This window comes from Scyliorhinus canicula, chromosome 9 (assembly GCF_902713615.1).
Source record: "Scyliorhinus canicula chromosome 9, sScyCan1.1, whole genome shotgun sequence".
NCBI classification, from domain to species: domain Eukaryota; kingdom Metazoa; phylum Chordata; class Chondrichthyes; order Carcharhiniformes; family Scyliorhinidae; genus Scyliorhinus; species Scyliorhinus canicula.
This window is the reverse complement of record NC_052154.1, coordinates 30,129,140-30,150,539: the sequence shown is the minus strand read 5'-3', so window position 1 is coordinate 30,150,539 and position 21,400 is coordinate 30,129,140. Positions and strand designations below refer to the sequence as shown.

Genomic DNA, 21,400 nt, shown 5'->3' with positions numbered 1-21,400 from the left:
GTGTACCATCTACAAAATGCATGACAACACCCAACCAAGGCTCCTTTGACAGCAAGCTCCAAACCCATGACCTCTGACATCTAGAAATACAAGGGCAACAGCCTCATGCAAATACCAGCATCTTAAAGTTCCCCAAGTCACATACTATCCTAACTTGGAACAATATCACCGAGTCACACTGTAGCTCTGCAAGCTCACCGCCACCTTCCCGGGGGCAATTAGGGAAGGGCAATAAATGTTGGCCATACCAGCGATGTTCCCTCCCCAAGGGAATAAATATGAAGCATATAGACGCAATATAATAGTTAAAATGCCAACCCTCCTCCTGAGCTGATTGCTTGCCCATCCCTTTATTACTAACCCCTTCCATTAAAACTATGAGTGGGCAAGTTGGAAGCAGTTTGGCGGGGGGGGGGGGGGGGGGGGGGGGGGGGGGGTCAGGATTCAGACTTTTAACACTTCAAACCCCTCACCCAATTTTGGGGTTAAAATCCACTAAAAGTATCAAGAAATTAAATCAAGTTAAAATTGAATTTTTATTTGTCAGGACACCAGAGGACCTGCAACTTTAAAAATAGTGACCGACTCACAAGATCTTCGCTAGTAAATGATATGCTTTAGTCAAGTTAGGCAGGAGATTGGAGTTGTCGCAGATCATGAAAACTGGAATGATTGATGGAACCTTAGTTTTCAACAAACAAAAAGGTTGAATTATTCAATTATGTAATTTCATGGTTTATATTAGTATTTTAGAGGTAACAATTTTGGTGAAATTAAATTTGCAAATGTAAAGTTATCAGATTGTCATGTGAGGGTCCCTTTAAGAAAAGGGTGTTTTATCAAATGGTTGAAGAGATGTCATTGTGTGGGTGGAGCTGGGCTGTGTTTCTGTCTTTTACTTTTGTTTTGAGCTGGAAGCTGCTTTGTGGCTCTGAGTTTTTTTTGGTTTTGTTTTCAGTTGGGGAGCTGCATTCAAACCAAGGTGGTGTATTTTGGTCTCTCTCTTGGCATGCTAAAGAATGCCTCCAGACCACGTGATAACTTAAAAGTAATATCTGTTTAAGGAATGCAAACCTACTGTTTCGTAGGAAAAAGGGGTATTTGGCTTACGGATGTTGTTAGGAAAGTTACTAAGGGTTACCTATAGAGTACAGTATCTTGGGGGGGGGGGGTGTCTGTGTTGGTAGTTGATAAGATATTTACTGTGTGTTTATAAAGTGTTAACTGGATTCATAGAATAAACATTGTTGTGTTTAAAAATACTTAACATCTCTGTTGCATAACACCTGGAAAGTGGGCCCTTTTGCTGCCCACAACCAAAATCTATTAAACGTTGTGGGTCAGGTGAACTCCATGATATTCTTTGGTGTTCTCTAAACCCTGGCCCATAAAATACCCAAGGAATTTACACAAATGGCCTTCTCTATGTACAAGGGCAGAACTAGAATGAAGAGAGCCATAAAAGGGCAATTGGGCTCATTTAGCTGTAGAATCAGATATAGTGCAACGAGGATTTTTAAAAAAAAATTTTTTTTTTTTTTTTTTTGCGGGATATGGGCTTTGCTGACTAGCCGAGCATTTGTTGCCCATCCCTAATTGCCCTTGAAAAGGTGGTGAACTGCCTTCTTGAACCTCTGCAGTCCATGTGCTGTAGGTACACCCACCATGCTATTAAGCAGGGAGTTCCAGGATTCTCACCCAGCGACAATGAAGGGAGTGATATGTTTCCAAGTCAAGATGGTGAGTGACCTGTAGGGAAAGTTCCAGGTGGTGGTGTTCCCAGGTATCTGCTGCCCTCGCCCTTCTAGATGGTAGTGTTCAAGGGTTTGGATGGTACTGCCCAAGGAGCCTTGATTAGATTGCATATCTTTGTTAGAGATCTTAGGGTCAAAGGTTTTGTTTTGAAGCTAAAAGAATTTAAGTATCTATTGGATATCGTAGAATCCCTACAGTGCAAAAGGAGGCCATTCAGCCCATCGAGTCTGCACCGACCCATCAAGAGAACTTTACCCATGTCCACCCATCCCTGGACACGAAGAAGCAATTTACCATGTCCATCTAGCTAACCCGCTCATCATAGAATCATAGAATTTACAGTGCAGAAGGAGGCCATTCGGCCCATCAAGTCTGGATTGGCTCCTGGAAAGAGCACCCTATCCAAGCCCCCACTTCCACTCTATCCCAAAAACACAGTATCCCCACCCACCACTCAGGGCAATTTTGGACACCAAGGACAATTTAACATGGCCAATCCACCTAACCTGCACATCTTTGGACTGTAGGAAAAAAATCAGAGCGCACAGTCATGGGGAGAAAGTACAAACTCCACATAGACAGTGACCCAATGCCAAAATTGAACCCCGGGTCCCTGGCGCAGAGAGGCATTAGTACTAACCACTGTGCCACCGTGCTGCCCAACTGTTCAGCTACCACAGAGGTAGTGATTGAGGTTGGGACTTTGGAATCCTGGGTGGCGATCAACCAGCCTTGTACTGGATGGGGTTGAGCTTCAAGTACTTGTTGGAGTCACACTCCATCGCATTCTTGATTTGTACCTGGTAGATGTTGTAAAGCCTTTGGAAGTAGAGAACTGGATTACTCGCTTTCAAATTCCCAACCTCTCATCTGCTCTTCTCGACACTATTTATAAGACTAGTCCATTTCATTTTTTGGTAAATGGTAATTCCCAAAACGTTGGTGATGTGGGTTTGAGGAACGGTCACTGAATGTCAAGAGGCGATGGTTAGATTCTTTCTGGTTGGGAATGGTAACTTCCTAGCACTTGTATGGTATGAATGTTACTCGTCACTTATTAGCCCAAACCTGAAAGCTGTCCAAGTCTTGCTGCCATATGGACATGGATCAGTTCAGTACCTGAAGGGTTGTGAATGGTATTGAAAACTGCAGTCATCCTCACTTCTGACCTTATGATGGAGGGAAAGCCATTGATGAAGCAGTTGAAGATGCTTGAGCCTTGATGTGGCCCTGAAGAACCTCTGCAGTAATGTTCTGTGCTGCGATAAACACAGTTATTTTCCTTTGAGCTAGGTATGGCTCCAACAAGTGAAGAGCTTTCTCCTCAATTCCTATTAACTACAATTTTGCTAATGCTTGGGGAAACTATTCCATCTCAACTCTTTAATTTAAGCCTTTTTTAAAAAAAAGAAGGTAGAGGTAAGGGAGTAACTTGAGCTGAGAACAGTACAGCACAGAACAGGCCCTTCTGATGGCACTGTATAAAACGCTTGTTAGGCACAGAGTAGTGGATGTAGTTCTGGAAAATGGGATTAGAATAGGAAGCTGATTAAGTATGGGCTGGAGCAGAGGGAAATGTTTAGATACATGCAGGTTCGAGATTTTGCCAGAAAGGAGATACAGAGCTTCCCGGTGGAGCCGGCCTCCACATTGCTGGAAGAGTTGCTGACGACAAGAGGGACTGAAGGGGGTAGTGTTGGCAGTTTATCAGGGCTTTTTTGGACTAGGAGAAGGCACCACTGGAAGGGATCAAAGCAAAGGTGGGAGGAAGAGTTGGGAGAGGCTATAGAGGAGGGGGTTCTGGTGTGAGGTGCTCCGGAGATTGAACGCCTCCACCTCGTGCGCAAGGTTGGGGTTGATACAGCTGAAGGTGGTATATAGAGCACACCTCACTCGGCCGAGGATGAACAGGCTCTTTGAGGGGGTAGAAGGTGTGTGTGAACGTTGAGGGGGGGACCCCGCGAACCAAATTCATATGTTTTGGTCCTGTCCAAAGATGGAGGATTACTGGAAGGAGATGTTTAGGGTATGTGGTGATCGTAGATTAACTAGATACAATACAATTGAGCAAACACTAGAGGGAGCACGGGAGAGCCATATAAATAGACCGGGACAGGAAGTGAGGACACACTTCACGGAAGGCAGAACTGGTAGCAGGACAGACACACCAGCTAGTAGCATTTGAGGTAGCCGTAGGTAAAGCTCTGAAGAGAGAACAAATTCACAATAAAGCATCTTCTCCACATTTGAGACTACGAGCTTTATTCAGACTCGAGGAACAACACATGGTACCCAGGAGTGGCTTCAGACGCTTACTACAGGACAACTCAGTGGCAGACACAGAAAGAACAAAATGGCATGGAAATCTCCTACTGGACATTCGACTTGGGAAGACATCGCTGATGGGAGGATGTGCCTTGGATTCCAACTTCAGCTGGACATGACTGGAAATGTAAGAAGTGTCTGGAAAATGTTTAAACAATGGTTCGATTTCGGTATCATAGTATATGATGCAGCAGCAGCCTCAGACAAAATTAAAATAGCAATACTCATCGAAGGACATGAAGCTAGGAAAGTTTATAATGGATTTAAATACTCAAAAGGTGAAGACAGAAACAGCTTACAAACGATACTAAACAAATTTGAAGAGTACTGTAAGGAATTTGAACAGCAAGGCATGCTCAGAGGCCAAACTGCAGAGAGGCTGAGTGATGCAAAACTTTAAAAATCACGAAAAGAACAAGAAATCGCGAATGAAAAGTACAGATCAAAAAGAAGAAATAACATGAATTTTTCACAAAGCCAAAACGCTGAAATCCAGTCCAGATCGGAAAGAAAAGGTAACTTACAACTTTTAGAAAGAAAAAACGCTGAAATCCGTGAAAAAATGGCGTCGGAGCACATTTTGCAGTCTCGGGCAAGCAAAGAACTACAAATTGCATCTGCGCATGCGCCGGAACCGGAAGCCGCGCATGCGCAGTTAAAAAAAGGTCGTGTTGCCGATCGTTATGCGCATGCGCACGCGCAGTCTAAAAAAGTTTTGGTCGCGGATCGTTATGCGCATGCGCAAGCCGCGCATGCGCAATGGACACAAAACTGCACAGTGAAGGAGGAAGGCCGATTTGCGCGTGCGCAATTCATTCCTACGCGTGACGTCATGACGTCTGAGCATCCCGACCATGCCTACTTAAAAGGGAAATGCCCGAAAATTGAAAACAAGACACTTAAAGTGGTAAAAGCAAATTTTCTTGCCTCAGAACACAGAGAAACGCCTGAACTTAAACCAGCAGTTAAAAATAACTCGCACAACACCCTGCTAAAAGCAGTCTGCACCACCCAAAGTGAAGAGAACAAAAAGAATTCCGATACAACAAAAGATGATTTGTTTTTCGAAGATTACCTCTCAGACATGGCTGAGTCAGTCGGATATGCTTATCACAGCATCAGCGACATGGTCGCAAAGTACAACACGAACCAACTCGTGGTAGATGAATCCAACCAAGATGATTTGGTTTTCAAAGAATACTACTCAGACATGGCTGAGTCAGTCGGATATGCTTATCACAGCATCAGCGACATGGTCGCAAAGTACAACACGAACCAACTCGTGGTAGATGAATCCAACCAAGATGATTTGGTTTTCAAAGAATACTACTCAGACATGGCTGAGTCAGTCGGATATGCTTATCACAGCATCAGCGACACGGTCGCAAAGTTCAACACGAATCAACTCGTGGTAGAAGAATCCAACCAAGATGATTTGGTTTTTGAAGAATACTACTCAGACATAGCTGAGTCAGTCGGATATGCTAATCACAGCATCAGCGACACGGTCGCAAAGTTCAACACGAACCAACTCGTGGTAGAAGAAGCCAACCAAGATGATTTGGGTTTCAAAGAATACTACTCAGAGATGGCTGAGTTATTTGGATATGCTGATCACAGCATCAGCGACACCGTTGCAAAGCTCAACACGAATCTACTCGTGGTAGATGAATCCAACACCATGATGCCATGGCAGCTCGTCGATACATTGGATGACAGCAATACCCAAGACGAAGACGACGCCACACAGGGAGCACAGAAAGACTCCACAGAGCGAGCGATGACAGGCTCCACAGTGCGAGTGATGAAAGACTCCAACAGGGATGCAAGCAAACACTCCCTGGCGAACACCATGCATGAACAAGACCATGAAGGTAAACCCGCTGTATCTGAGCAACCACAAGTAGACTATGAAAGTCTACCAAGCTCACATGAACAGGAAGAAGACAATGTACCTCTACCCACTGCATGCGAAAACAGTGACAAGGTGATCACACTCGACGTACAGGATCACAGCGAGACTGACAGTTCTCAGCTTGTCTGTACAGAAGCACAGAGTCGGGCCACCCAACAGTCCAGAGAGACAACGCCGAAAGAAAACATGCAGATTTTGACTCCAGAAGAAGAGCACCTGGAGTCCAGAGAGACCACGCCAACAGAAACCATGCAGATTTTGACTCCAGAAGAGGAGCACCTGGAGTCCAGTGAGACAACATCAACAGAAATCATGAAGATTTTAACTCCAGAAGCGGAGCACCAAGAATCCAGAGACACCGCGTCAAATGAAATCGAGAAGAATTTGACTCCAGAAGAGGAGCACCAAGAAAGCAAAGATGAGGAATCAAATCCTCCACAAATGATTGATGTCACCAGCACCGATGCAACATCAGATCATTCTCACCATTCTCGAGACGAAATGTTCAATGACTCAAATTATCCACACGGGACACTCAGAGTATAACAAGAAAAACAAAAGTCAAAAGAAGCACAGCAGAAACGAGAACAACAACAGCAAGAACAAAAGCAACATGAAGCGCGACAAGACAAACAACAAAGTCAGGCACAAAGATAGCGACAACGACAGAGACAGAAACAACAAGAACGGCAACGAAAACAACAAAGTCAGGAACAAAGATAGCGACAACACCAAAGACAGAAACGACAAGAACAGCAACAAGAACGGCAACGAAAACAACAAAGTCAGGAACAACGACGGCGACAACACCAAAGACAGAAACGACAAAAACAGCAACAAGTACGGCAACGAAAACAACAAAGACAGGAATGACAGAAACAACAGCAATGAAACAACGACTTGTACACAATGGTACTACTCGGCACATGAAGGACAATGCCACAGCACACTGCAAAACGATGACAAGACTACAAACATGTCATGGGATGACAACGAATCGCACAAACTCACATCTGCTCCAGAAGAAGCAAGCACACCAGCATCCAAGGCGGATGAGATAATAAATCAATACCACAAGCACAAAAAAAAAGTCCATGCCAGTCAACATCAGTGATGTGACCATGCAAACACCTCGGGATGACGCATTGGGTACTTAAAATAACAAGAAACACCAACAACATTCACAACGGAGTTGCAATATCAATATCACCACGTCATCAACAACAAAAAGAAAAAAAAACTGAACAAATTCATCAAGTTTGGACTCATAAATGTTTTATTAAGATTGGACTCATAAATACATTGGCTTTGTAAAAATATGCAATAGCACCATCACTTGTATAGATACGCATATCATAAGTAACTGTTTTGTATAATTTTCTTTAACGATGTACAGAAAATATGTAAAGAGAAAAAGGGGGATTTGGTGATCGTAGATTAACTAGATACAATACAATTGAGCAAACACTAGAGGGAGCACGGGAGAGCCATATAAATAGACCGGGACAGAAAGTGAGGACACACTTCATGGAAGGCAGAACTGGTAGCAGGACAGACACACCAGCTAGTAGCATTTGAGGTAGCCGTAGGTAAAGCTCTGAAGAGAGAACGAATTCACAATAAAGCATCTTCTCCACATTTGAGACTACGAGCTTTATTCAGACTCGAGGAACAACACAGGGTAATCGCTAAAGTTGTGCAGGTGAAACTGGACCCGGCCCTCGGGCGGCCATATTCGAAGTGTCGGACCAGCCGGGGTTGGAAACGGGTGCTGAGGCAGATGTTGTAGCCTTCGCCTCGTTGATCGCCCGAAGGCAGATTCTGTTGGGATGGAAAGCAACCTCTCCACCCTGTGTCCTGGTGTGGCGGGGGAACCTGTTGGAATTCTTGACTCTTGAGAAGGTCAAATTTGAACTGAGGGGAAGGATGGAGGGGTTCTACAATTCATGGGCGTTATTCATTATGCACTTTCAAGAATTGGATAACATTGAGGGGAGGGGGGGGGGGACTGTATGTGTTAATGGTAACTGTGTGTGATTCCGGATTCCTTTTTGTTATTTGTTTATGTTAACATGCGGCTGCTGTTTGGGGGTTTGGTGGGATGGGATTGTTGTTGTTATGGGGATTGACATTGTATGCGTTGCGGCTCATTGTTTATTGCTGGTGGGTGTAAATTTGGGAGAAAGTGAAAAAGGAGAATAAAAATATTTTTAAAAAATGAATAGGTTGGTGATTGATGGCCGGCACATATTCGATTGGCCGAAAGTCCCCTTTTCGTACTTGGAACATAGAACAGTACAGCACAGAACAGGCCCTTCGGCCCTCGATGTTGTGCCGAACCTTGCACCTCTTAAAAATACTTTTATTCAAGGCTTTTTACATATGTACATAAAAATATCAGAAGACCAAAACATTAACATGCACAGAAACCGCAAACCCCCAAGCTCCTCCAGTACCAACATGTATACCCAACCTTAAATTTACCTTGAAGAAATCAATGAACGGTTTCCACCTCCCTGTGAATCCCTCCTCCGACCTCCTGAAACTGAACTTGACTTTCTCCACCCGCAGGAATTCTGCCAGGTCACTCACCCATACCCTCACCTTCAGTGGCTTTAAGTCCACCAACACAAGATCCGTCTCCGGGCTATAAGGGAGCCAATGGCCAATATATCGGACTTGCTCACAACCTGGACTCCCGGATCGACCAACACACCGAATATCGCCACCTTCAGACTTGGGGCCACCCCCAGAATCTCATACATAACGTTTGAGTACCCCTGCCAGAACACCCTCAGCTGTGGACAAGCCCAAAACATGTGGACGTGATCCGCAGGCCTCCCCGCACACCACCCACAGCTATCCTCCAACCCTGCAAAGAACTGGCTCAATCTCGAAACCATCATGTGGGGCCTATGCACCAGTTTAAACTGGATGAGGCTTAACCTCGCACACGACGAGGGTGCGTTCAACCTCCACAGGGTCTACTTCCACATCCCAGCCCGCACCTCACGACCCTACTGCTCCTCCCAATAGCACTTAATCTCCTCTACTGGAGCGTACTCCCTCTCCATCAACTCACTGTAGATATCCGACACCCACCCTCCCCAATATAATCCTCCGATAACTTTCCCTCAACACTGGAGGCGGCGGCTAAGGGAAGAATGGCACCTCTCTCCTCTCAAAATACCTCACCTGCAGGTATCTGAAACCATTTCCTTTGGGCAGCTGATGTTTCCTCCAACTTCTCCAAACCTGTATACTTTCCCCCGAAAAACATGTCCCTAAAGTATTTTATCCCCACCTGCTGTCACACCCGGAATCTCCCATCCGACAAAAACTACGATTGTCACATATCGCGCCCACAACATCATGTCCTCCAACCCAAAATGCTGCTTACACTGGTTCCATACCCATAACGCCAAAACCACCACTGGACTTACGGAGTACCTGACCAGTGAGAACAGGAGGGACACCAATAGCAGTGCCCTCAAACTCGTCCTCTCAACACGACGTTGCCTCTATCCGCCCCACACTGACACCTCCTCCACAGCCCATTTCCTCACCACTGCGATGTTTGCCACCCAGTAATAATTCATCATTCATCAAACTTGGCAAAGCCACCCCCCTCCAAGAACACTCTCTTCACCCGCGGATCTTCTCCGCACAAACAAGCTCCAAGGTTTTCCTATTTTCCTTCCTAAAAACGGACTTGGGGACAAAGATGGGGAGGCTCTGGGACTCAAACAAGAACCTGGACAGCAACGCCATTTTAACCGCCTGCGCACGTTACATCGGCAACACATCCCACCTCTTGAAATCCGCTTTCATTCCCTCCACCAGCTGTGCCAAGTTCAATTTGTGTAGCTGGGCCCAACTCCACGCTACCTGGATTCCTACATACCAAAAGTTCTCCCCCACCACTGAAAGGCAACTCGCCAAAACCTCCTCGTCTGCACTCTAGCATTAATCAGGAATACCTCGCTCTTCCCCATGTTCAATTTGTACCCCAAAAACCGGCCAAATTCCATCAAGGGCATCATGACCCTTTCAAAGGTGCCCACCTGGTCTGAAACGTAAAGCAACAGATCGTCCACGTAAAGCGAAACTCAGCAACCTCCACTCAATTCCTTTCCAACCCCTCGATGCCCCAAATGCCATTGCAAATGGCTCAATCGCCAAGGCGAAAAGCAACGGGGTGAACAGGGAGAACGGATACCCTTGCCTCACCATCCGGTGAAGCCCGAAGTATCCCAAACTCGTCAGTTCATCCGAACGCTCGCCGAGACTCCAGGATGGTATGTTGCCTCCCTGGTGCAAGGATGTCTCGGAGCGGCTGCAGGACATTCTTGGGGGGGGGGGGGGGGGGGGGGGGGGGGGGGGGGGGGGGGGGGGGGGGGGAGGAAAGAAGAGGAGAGGGTGAACAGCCAGCTGTCGTGATGCTCAAAGGCACCAACGATATAGGTAAAAAACGGGATGAGGTCCTACAAGCGGAATTCAGGGAGTTAGGAGTTAAACTAAAAAGTAGGACCTCAAAGGTAGTAATCTCAGGATTGCTACCAGTGCCACGAGCTAGTCAGAGTAGGAATGTCAGGATAGATAGGATGAATGCGTGGCTCGAGAGATGGTGCAAGAGGGAAGGATTCAAATTCCTCGGGCATTGGGACCGGTTCTGGGGGAGGTGGGACCAGTACAAACCGGACGGTCTGCACCTGGGCAGGACTGGAACCGATGTCCTAGGGGGGGTGTTTTCTAGAGCTGTTGGGGAGGGTTTAAACTAATGTGGCAGGGGGATGGGAACCGATGCAGGAAGTTAGAAGGTAGTAAAACAGGGACAGAAGCAAAAGGAAGTAAGGGGAAAAGTGCAAGGCAGAGAAGACATAGTCAAAAATCTAAAAGGGCGACAGTACAAGGTACAGTGACTGAGGGGAGCTCAGTGAATAGGCCCAGTAATAACAAAAGGAATAAAACTGGATATTTTAAGATTCAAAACAGAGGTAAAAAAACAACATAAGTGTACTTTACCTGAATGCTCGTAGTATTCGGAATAAAGTAAATGAGTTGATGGCACAAATCATCGTAAATGACTATGATTTAGTGGCCATTACTGAAACATGGTTAAAGGATGGTCACGACTGGGAGTTAAATATCCAAGGGTATCAAACTATTCGGAAGGACAGAGTGGATGGTAAGGGAGATGGTGTTGCTCTGTTATTTAAGGATGACATCCGGGCAATAGTAAGGGATGACATTGGTGCTATGGAGGATAAGGTTGAATCCATTTGGGTGGAAATCAGGAATAGTAAGGCAAAAAAGTCACTGATAGGAGTAGTCTATAGGCCACCAAATAGTAACGTTATGGTAGGGCAGGCAATAAACAAAGAAATAACTGATGCATGTAGAAATGGTACAGCAGTTATCATGGGGGATTTTAATCTATATGTCGATTGCTTTAACCAGGTCGGTCAAGGCAACCTTGAAGAGGAGTTTATAGAATGTATCCGCGATAGTTTCCTAGAACAGTATGTAATGGAACCTACGAGGGAACAAGCGGTCCTAGATCTTGTCCTGTGTAATGAGACAGGATTGATTCATGATCTCATAGTTAGGATCCTCTCGGAAGGAGCGATCACAATATGGTGGAATTTAAAATACAGATGGAGGGTGAGAAAGTAAAATCAAATACTAGTGTTTTGTGTTTAAACAAAGGAGATTACAAGGGGATGAGAGAAGAACTAGCTAAGGTAGACTGGGAGCAAAGACTTTATGGTGGAACAGTTGAGGAACAGTGGAGAACCTTCCAAGCGATTTTTCACAGTGCTCAGTAAAGGTTTATACCAACAAAAGGAAGGACGGTAGAAAGAGGGAAAATCGACCGTGGATATCAAAGGAAATAAGGGAGAGTATCAAATTGAAGGAAAAAGCATATAAAGTGGCAAAGATTGCTGGGAGATTAGAGGACTGGGAAATCTTTAGGGGGCAACAGAAAGCTACTAAAAAAGCTATAAAGAAGAGTAAGATAGAGTATGAGAGTAAACTTGCTCAGAATATAAAAACAGACAGTAAAAGTTTTTACAAATATATAAACAAAAAAGAGTGGCTAAGGTAAATATTGGTCCTTTAGAGGATGAGAAGGGAGTTTTAATAATGGGAAATGAGGAAATGGCTGAGGAACTGAACAGGTTTTTTGGGTCGTGATGGGCAAGCTAATAGGGCTAAAGGTAGACAAGTCTCCTGGCCCTGATGGAATGCATCCCAGAGTGCTAAAAGAGATGGCTAGGGAAATTGCAGATGCACTAGTGGTAATTTACCGAAATTCACTAGACTCTGGGGTGGTCCCGGTGGATTGGAAATTAGCAAACGTGACACCACTGTTTAAAAAAGGAGGTAGGCAGAAAGCAGGAAATTATAGGCCAGTGAGCTTAACTTCGGTAGTAGGGAAGATGCTGGAATATATCATCAAGGAAGAAATAGCGAGGCATCTGGATAGAAATTGTCCCATTGGGCAGACGCAGCATGGGTTCATAAAAGGCAGGTCATGCCCAACTAATTTAGTGGAATTCTTTGAGGACATTACCAGTGCAGTAGATAACGGGGAGCCAATGGATGTGGTATATCTGGATTTCCAGAAAGCCTTTGACAAGGTGCCACACAAAAGGTTGCTGCATAAGATAAAGATGCATGGCATTAAGCGTAAAGTAGTAGCATGGATAGAGGATTGGTTAATTAATAGAAAGCAAAGAGTGGGGATTAATGGGTGTTTCTCTGGTTGGCAATCAGTAGCTAGTGGTGTCCCTCAGGGATCCGTGTTGGGCCCACAATTGTTCACAACTTACATAGATGATTTGGAGTTGGGGACCAAGGGCAATGTGTCCAAGTTTGCAGATGACACTAAGATGAGTGGTAAAGCGAAAAGTGCAGAGGATACTGGAAGTCTGCAGAGGGATTTAGATAGGTTAAGTGAATGGGCTAGGGTCTGGCAGATGGAATACAATGTTGACAAATGTGAGGTTATCCATTTTGGTAGGAATAACAGCAAACGGGATTATTATTTAAATGATAAAATATTAAAGCATGCCGCTGTGCAGAGAGACTTGGGTGTGCTAGTGCATGAGTCACAGAAGGTTGGTTTACAGGTGCAACAGGTGATTAAGAAGGCAAATGGAATTTTGTCCTTCATTGCTAGAGGGATGGAGTTTAAGACTAGGGAGGTTATGTTGCAATTGTATAAGGTGTTAGCGAGGCCACACCTGGAGTATTGTGTTCAGTTTTGGTCTCCTTACTGGAGAAAGGACGTACTGGCACTGGAGGGTGTGCAGAGGAGATTCACTAGGTTAATCCCAGAGCTGAAGGGGTTGGATTATGAGGAGAGGTTGAGTAGACTGGGACTGTACTCGTTGGAATTTAGAAGGATGAGGGGGGATCTTATAGAAACATTTAAAATTATGAAGGGAATAGATAGGATAGATGCGGGCAGGTTGTTTCCACTGGCGGGTGAAAGCAGAACTAGGGGACATAGCCTCAAAATAAGGGGAAGTAGATTTAGGACTGAGTTTAAAAGGAACTTCTTCACCCAAAGGGTTGTGAATCTATGGAATTCCTTGCCCAGTGAAGCAGTTGAGGCTCCTTCATTACATGTTTTTACGGTAAAGATAGATAGTTTTTTGAAGAATAAAGGGATTAAGGGTTATGGTGTTCGGGCCGGAAAGTGGAGCCAAGTCCACAAAAGATCAGCCATGATCTAATTGAATGGCGGAGCATGCTCAAGGGGCCAGATGGCCTACTCCTGCTCCTAGTTCTTATGTTATGTTATACAAGCGGGCTTCACCCCCTTCTTGTAGAGGGTGGCCTTTACCGATTACACCCGGCCTTCCACTTGGCCATCTCCACACACAGGTCTCGTCAATCCGCAGCTCATTCCCTTGCATGTGCACTTCTTGGTCTGCCTCGCCCACCTTGTTATCCAAGAACCGATGCAGTCCCACCACCATCGCCCTTGGCAGCTCCCCCACCTGCAGCCTCCTTCTCAACGCCCTGTGCACCCAATCCACCCAGCGGGGCAAGCGAAAGGCCCTCTCCTCCATCAGCTTCTCCAACATGCTCGCCACAAACTTAGCAGTATCCACACCTTCTATATCTTTGAGCATCCCCACGATCCTCAGTTTCTTCCTCCTGGAGCAGTTCGCAAGGTTCTTTCAGCCTCTTCTGGTTGCTCATCACCATTCCCATCTCCGCCTCCAGCAAGGTCAGCAAATCCCCATGCTCTCCCACGGATTCCTCCACCTTCTGGATCGCCAGGTCCCGAGTCTTATGCCTCTGCTCCATCCGCCCGATTGCTGCCCTAAACAACTCTACCACCTTGGCCAAATCCTCGAAGGCCTCCTTCCCCTGTTGCTCAAATGTGCTGTTTAGGAACTCCACCAGCTGCTCCGTTGACCACTGGGAGGGCAGCACAGCCCCTTTGCCCTTCGTCATCTTCACATGTGTTGCACCACAAAAGAGGTCCTGCTCCAACTCTCTCTTCCTCGTGGCACTCCTCATCCAATGAGCCATACACTAGCCCCACCAGAGGAGTATTACATTTCCTGGACACTCGAGCACCTTTTGCCCTCAAAAAACACACAATTTGGGTGGGGAAGGATCAAAAAAATTCACCTCGAGCAGGAGCCACCAAATGAGTGACCACTCACTCCATGGCCGCCTGTGGAAGTCGGCAAAAGGCCTCTTTTTGTTCCATAAAACTCTAGAATTCTATAATGCTCATTTAAATAATGATTTGTACAGTGCACTTAGCTGATAAGAACTATTAACTTAAAATTTCGAAAAACTAACCATGCTGGAGGATTTTAATTACACACCTATGAACTGACAAAATGGTTAATATCAAAGCAAACGTTTTGGCATTTAATGTGTGCGACAAGAGATAAAGCATCTGCATCATGCTCTATGGGCTTTCCCATTGTCCAGTAGACAGTTTGCTATGATCAGTGCAGGGGGTTTCCCTGAAATGATCATATATGCAATAGAGGTATATTAAACAGCATTTAAGAGAATTGTTCTTGTGTTAAGAAATGAAATTAGTAATCTTCTGAGATACATGAATGTTAAGACTGCTTTATATGCAGGTCACAGAGGTGAGCAACAGGATGAAGAAGAGGTGATAAAAACAAAAATATTAAGCTTTAAACATAAAACTGATGAGTGCATATCACACACGCAAAGCAGTACATAAAGTTTAACTTTCATCTGCAACTCAATTCCTTTCATCAAATGGTAGTTAGAAGGATACAAACTTACATCTATACTGCTCCTAACATACTAATATTCTTGGGTAAATCTTTACCCCTAGCCCACTATTGCATGGTTTGCATCTTATTAATTAAACATTTTTTCCCCTCCAATGACTTTCCTTCTTAATCTCAGAGGATGCTTCTGGATTCTGGTAAGAGAAGAGGTGGATGACAGCAGACATTGTTTTCAAATCTTCAACAGTATAATGCTGTGCCTACCTGATGAAGTTGAACTGTGCAAGATGGAAAACCTGCAGATTTACCATCAAGACAGAGGGATCACAGGGGTCCTCAATTTATTCATCACTGTTCTATATCTAACATTTATACCTTTTAACATCGCAAAAAGGATATCTCTTTATATTTGAGTTCCAAACTTTAAAATATATATATTTTTATTAAAGTTTATAATTTTATTTTAAATACAGAAGTACAAAAAGTACAAACCACAACAGTAAACCAAATAATAAGAACAATAAACTGGTTTAACCCCCCCCCCCCCCCCCCCCCACACACACATACACAACAGATTACTATGTAAAGTTGAAGGGCATGGGATGGTGTATAGTGTCTTGTGACGGATATAAAATTGGTCAGCAGACAGGAAGCGAAATGTTGGAATAAATGGGTCTTTTCTCGGTTGGCAAGCAGTGACCGGTTGGACACCGCAGGCATCTGTGCTCGGACCCAAACTGTTCACATTATATATTGATGATTTGGATGAGGGAACTAAATGCACAAGTCAGTTAGGATTATATTCATTGGAGTTTAGAAGAGTGAGAGAGGATCTCGTAGAAACTTACAAAATTCTAACAGATTAGATAGGATAGATTCAGAAAGAATGTTTCCGATGGTGGTGGGGGGGGGGGTCCCAAAATCATCATAGAATTTACAGTGCAGAAGGAGGCCATTCGGCCCATCGAGTCTGCACCGGCTCTTGGAAAGAGCACCCTACCCGAGGTCAACACCTCCACCCTATCCCAATAACCCAGTAACCCCACCCAACACTAAGGGCAATTTTGGACACTAAGGGCAATTTATCATGGCCAATCCACCTAACCTGCACATCTTTGGACTGTGGGAGGAAACCGGAGCACCCGGAGGAAACCCACGCACACACGGGGAGGATGTGCAGACTCCGCACAGACAGTGACCCAAGCCGGAATTGAACCTGGGACCCTGGAGCTGTGAAGCCATTGCGCTATCCACAATGCCACCGTGCTGCCCAAATAGGGGTCATTGTTTGAGGATAGGTTAAAGCAGCTTTTAGGACTGAGGCGAGGAGAAATTTCTTCACCCAGAGAGCGGAATTCACTGCCACAAAAAGTAGTTAAAGTGAAAACATTTAATTTCAAGAAGGAATTAGATATAGTTTTTGGGCCTAAAGGGATTAAGAGGTATTGGGGGGGGGGGGGGGGGGGGGGGGGGAGGGAAGAGGAGGAGGCATGGTCAGAGTATTGAACTTGATGGTCAGCATGATCATAATGAATTGAGAATCAGGCTTGATGGGCTGAATGGCCCCGTTTCTATTTTCTATGCATGTCTCTGTGTACATTTCTAATAGCATCCAATTCCTTAAAGTACAATATGAACGGATGCCATCTACGTATCTATATAGAGTCATATAGAATTGAATGCGAAGGAGGCCATTCGGCCTATGAAAGAGTATCGTACCCAAGCCACCCTACCTAAGCCAACACCTCCATTCTATCCCCATAAGCCAACAACCCCACCCAACATGATCAATGCATCTAACCCACACATCTTTGGATTGTGGGAGGAAACCGGAGCACCCAGAGGAAACCCACGCAGACACGGGGAAAACGTGCAGACTCCGCACAGACAGTGACCCAAACCAGGAATCGAACCCGGGTCCCTGGTGCTGCGAAGCAACAGTGCTAACCACTTAAATTAGGTGGGTCAATTAAAGGTAGAAGCCTTTAATTGACCCCCTCACAGTTCATTTGACCCTTGCTAGGTGCAAAAACTCCATTAAGTCACCAAGCCACACCAAGGCGCTAGGTGGCATTGCCAGTTTCTATTTAAAAGGATTTGCCTCCTAGCAACTAGCAAGGCAAATGCCAGGGCATCCATCCCCGCACCCGTCCACTACACCGGCAGGTTCGATAACCCAAATAGCCACTAAAGAATAGGGCTCCAGCTCAATATTCAGGATTGCCAATGTGGGCTGAATAATAAGACACCCAGAAACCCACAAGCTGGAAAAAGGACCAGAACATGTGTGTGTGGTTTTAGGCCTCTCAAACAGCGCTCGCTCCTATCCTTAACCTCCTCAAAGAAACAATTCATTCTGGGCTTGGTAAGGTGTGCCCTAAACACCATCCTGAGCTGGATCAGATTCAGCCTTGCAAAAGATAATGAAGTGTTCGCCCTGCAGAGGGATTTACTCCACATCTCCTCATCCAGCATGGGTCCCAGCTCCTCCTCCCATTTAGCCTTCGCCCCCTCCACCAAGACCAGATCCTCTCCCAAAATCCATCCACAGATTCCAGACTACTCCCTCTTCCGACCCCACACACAAAAAAGTCCTATACAATAAGGTTAAAGGCAGCGCCACCGGAAATGCCCATCAAACAAAATTTTGAACGTGGTGATACCTAAACACGTCTGAGCTCAAGAGCCCATCTTTCTCTTTCAGCTCCACCAGGCTGGCAAACCGTCCCTCCATAATAAATTCCCTCACTCTGTCCAGTCCCTTCCTCTTCCACACCCGCCCTTCCCCCCCAAATGTGGCATCCAACTTCACGGGCCTCGAACAAGTGGTTCATATTCATACTTTCGTCAGTATTCCACTCAAGAAAAGATAATATTGTGGAGGAGAATGCTGAGACCCAGGCTATTAGAATAGATGGCATTGAGGTGCGGAGGGAAGAAGTGTTGGCAATTCTGGACAAGGTTAAAATAGATAAGTCCCCGGGGCCGGATGGGATTTATCCTAGGATTCTCTGGGAAGCCAGGGAAGAGATTGCTGAGCCTTTGGCTTTGATTTTTAGGTCATCATTGGCTACAGGAATAGTGCCAGAGGACTGGAGGATAGCAAATGTGGTCCCTTTGTTCAAGAAGGGGAGTAGAGATAACCCCGGTAACTATAGGCCGGTGAGCCTAACGTCTGTGGTGGGTAAGGTCTTGGAGAGGATTATAAAAGATACGATTTATAATCATCTAGATAGGAATAATATGATTAGGGATAGTCAGCATGGTTTTGTGAAGGGTAAGTCATGCCTCACAAACCTTATCGAGTTCTTTGAGAAGGTGACTGAACAGGTAGACGAGGGTAGAGCAGTTGATGTGGTGTATATGGATTTCAGTAAAGCGTTTGATAAGGTTCCCCACGGTCGGCTATTGCAGAAAATACGGAGGCTGGGGATTGAGGGTGATTTAGAGATGTGGATCAGAAATTGGCTAGTTGAAAGAAGACAGAGAGTGGTAGTTGATGGGAAATGTTCAGAATGGAGTTCAGTTACGAGTGGCGTACCACAAGGATCTGTTCTGGGGCCGTTGCTGTTTGTCATTTTTATAAATGACCTAGAGGAGGGCGCAGAAGGATGGGTGAGTAAATTTGCAGACGACACTAAAGTCGGTGGAGTTTGTAGACAGTGCGGAAGGATGTTGCAGGTTACAGAGGGACATAGATAAGCTGCAGAGCTGGGCTGAGAGGTGGCAAATGGAGTTTAATGTGGAGAAGTGTGAGGTGATTCACTTTGGAAAGAATAACAGGAATGCGGAATATTTGGCTAATGGTAAAATTATTGGTAGTGTGGATGAGCAGAGGGATCTCGGTGTCCATGTACATAGATCCCTGAAAGTTGCCACCCAGGTTGATAGGGTTGTGAAGAAGGCCTATGGTGTGTTGGCCTTTATGGTAGAGGGATTGAGTTCCGGAGCCATGAGGTCATGTTGCAGTTGTACAAAACTCTAGTACGGCCGCATTTGGAGTATTGCGTACAGTTCTGGTCGCCTTCATTATAGGAAGGACGTGGAAGCCTTGGAACGGGTGCAGAGGAGATTTACCAGGATGTTGCCTGGTATGGAGGGAAAATCTTATGAGGAAAGGCTGATGGACTTGAGGTTGTTTTCGTTAGAGAGAAGAAGGTTAAGAGGTGACTTAATAGAGGCATACAAAATGATCAGAGGGTTAGATAGTGTGGACAGCGAGAGCCTTCTCCCGCGGATGGAGGTGGCTAGCACGAGGGGACATAGCCTTAAATTGAGGGGTAATAGATATAGGACAGAGGTCAGAGGTGGGTTTTTTACGCAAAGAGTGGTGAGGCCGTGGAATGCCCTACCTGCAACAGTAGTGAACTCGCCAACATTGAGGGCATTTAAAAATTTATTGGATAAGCATATGGATGATAAGGGCATAGTGTAGGTTAGATGGCCTTTAGTTTTTTTTCCATGTCGGTGCAACATCGAGGGCCGAAGGGCCTGTACTGCGCTGTATCGTTCTATGCTCTATATAAATTGGAACCCACCTGGGCACTGATCCCAGCTTGAAATGCTGCTGGAGACGTCAACACCTCCGTGTTGGCAGCCAGTAAGTAAAACATTAAATTTGGTGGCGCGTGCCTCCCTCCCTGCCAACTGTCTATCCCTCTTTACGACCCCACTCCCTCCAAATCCTCGGGGTTTTCCCTGCCCATATGAAACCAGACACAAGCTGCTCAACCCCCGAAGAGTTGGGTAGGAATACCGGTAGGCAAAACTAAAAACAAAAATCTTGGCAAGTTGTTGATGGATTGTACCCGGCCTGCCAAGAGCAGTGGAAGGCTGTCCCACCTTTGTAGGTCTGCCTTGGCCCTCTCCACTAGGTTGGTGCAATTTACTGAGTCGCGTCCAATCTGGAGCCACCTGGACTCCAAAATACCAAAAGCTAGTCCCTGCCAGGTGGAAAGGCAAACCTCTCAAACTGGCTCACCTCCCAGAAGGGTTGAACATAAAATACGCACTCTTTCCTAAATTTAACATATCCCAAGGAGGAGCCAAAACTCTTCATTATACCCAACATGCCCCCCATAACTGGCCCTGGGTACCTCACATATAGCAGAAGGTCATCCATATACAAGGACACCCCACCTCTAACAATTCCTCTGCACTTATTTGAGGCCCTCCGGGCAATCGCCATTGGTTCAATCTCCAGCACTAACAAGAGGGGAGACATAGGGCACCCTTGTCTCATGCCCTATGTAGCCAAAACAACCCCAAACTCAGTGTTGGTTCGCACGCTGACCGAAGGAGCTGTGTATCCACGACACAAACCCAGGGTCCAACCCAAACTTATCCAAGACTGCGAAAAGTTACCTCCACTGAACCCTGTTGAACGCTTTTCTGCATCTAGCAACCTGATGATCTCCGGTTCCAGCCCAGCTGCTGGGGCAAGAACCACATTGACTAGTTCTCATGTTGGTTGACAACTTTTGGCCTTTAACAAATCCCGCCTTGTCCTCCCCAACTACCTCCGGGAGACAAGGTTCTAACCACAACAGCAGGATCTTGGCCAAAAGCTTTGCATTACACTGAGCAGTGAAATTGGGTGTTAAACCCATACTCCATGGAATCCGTAACCTTTTTCAGGAAAAGGGAGATGGATGTCTGCCCCAACGTCTCAGAGAGATCCCCCACTCCAGGGAATTATTATACACCCTTATCAATAACTGAACCAACTGATCAGCAAACTTCTTTAAAAATTCTACCGGGACCCCTTGCCTTCCCATTGGCATCTTTCCTAGGATTGTTCAGACCTCCTCTAATTCCAGAGACACCTCCGCTTCCCCTGCAATTCCTCCCTTGCCTTGGCAAACTCTAGACCGTCTAAAAGCTCTGCCATTCCCCGCTCATCACCTGTGACTGACTTATAAAGCCACTTGTAAAAGACTCTTAATGCCCCATTCATCTTGTCTGGGGCAGAGACCAGCCTACCCTCAAATCCCTAACCTTAACAACCTCCCTAGCAGCCTCCAGCTGTCTTAACTGGTGAGCCAAGAGAAGACTGGCCTTCTCCCTATACTCATACACCACCCCCTTCAACCCCCTCAGCTGACACACTGCCTTCTAATCTTTACATGTGTTTCTGAATTCGACAACTCAGTTAAGCTTA

At 45.7% G+C, this 21,400-nt stretch overlaps 1 protein-coding gene across 3 annotated transcripts in view; it reads right to left on the bottom strand.

Moving 5' to 3' along the window:
* The window catches only part of nfat5b (nuclear factor of activated T cells 5b), a 305,599-nt gene that overhangs the window by 55,356 nt on the left and 228,843 nt on the right, over window positions 1-21,400 (bottom strand). The gene's annotated exons all lie outside the window — the stretch shown is intronic.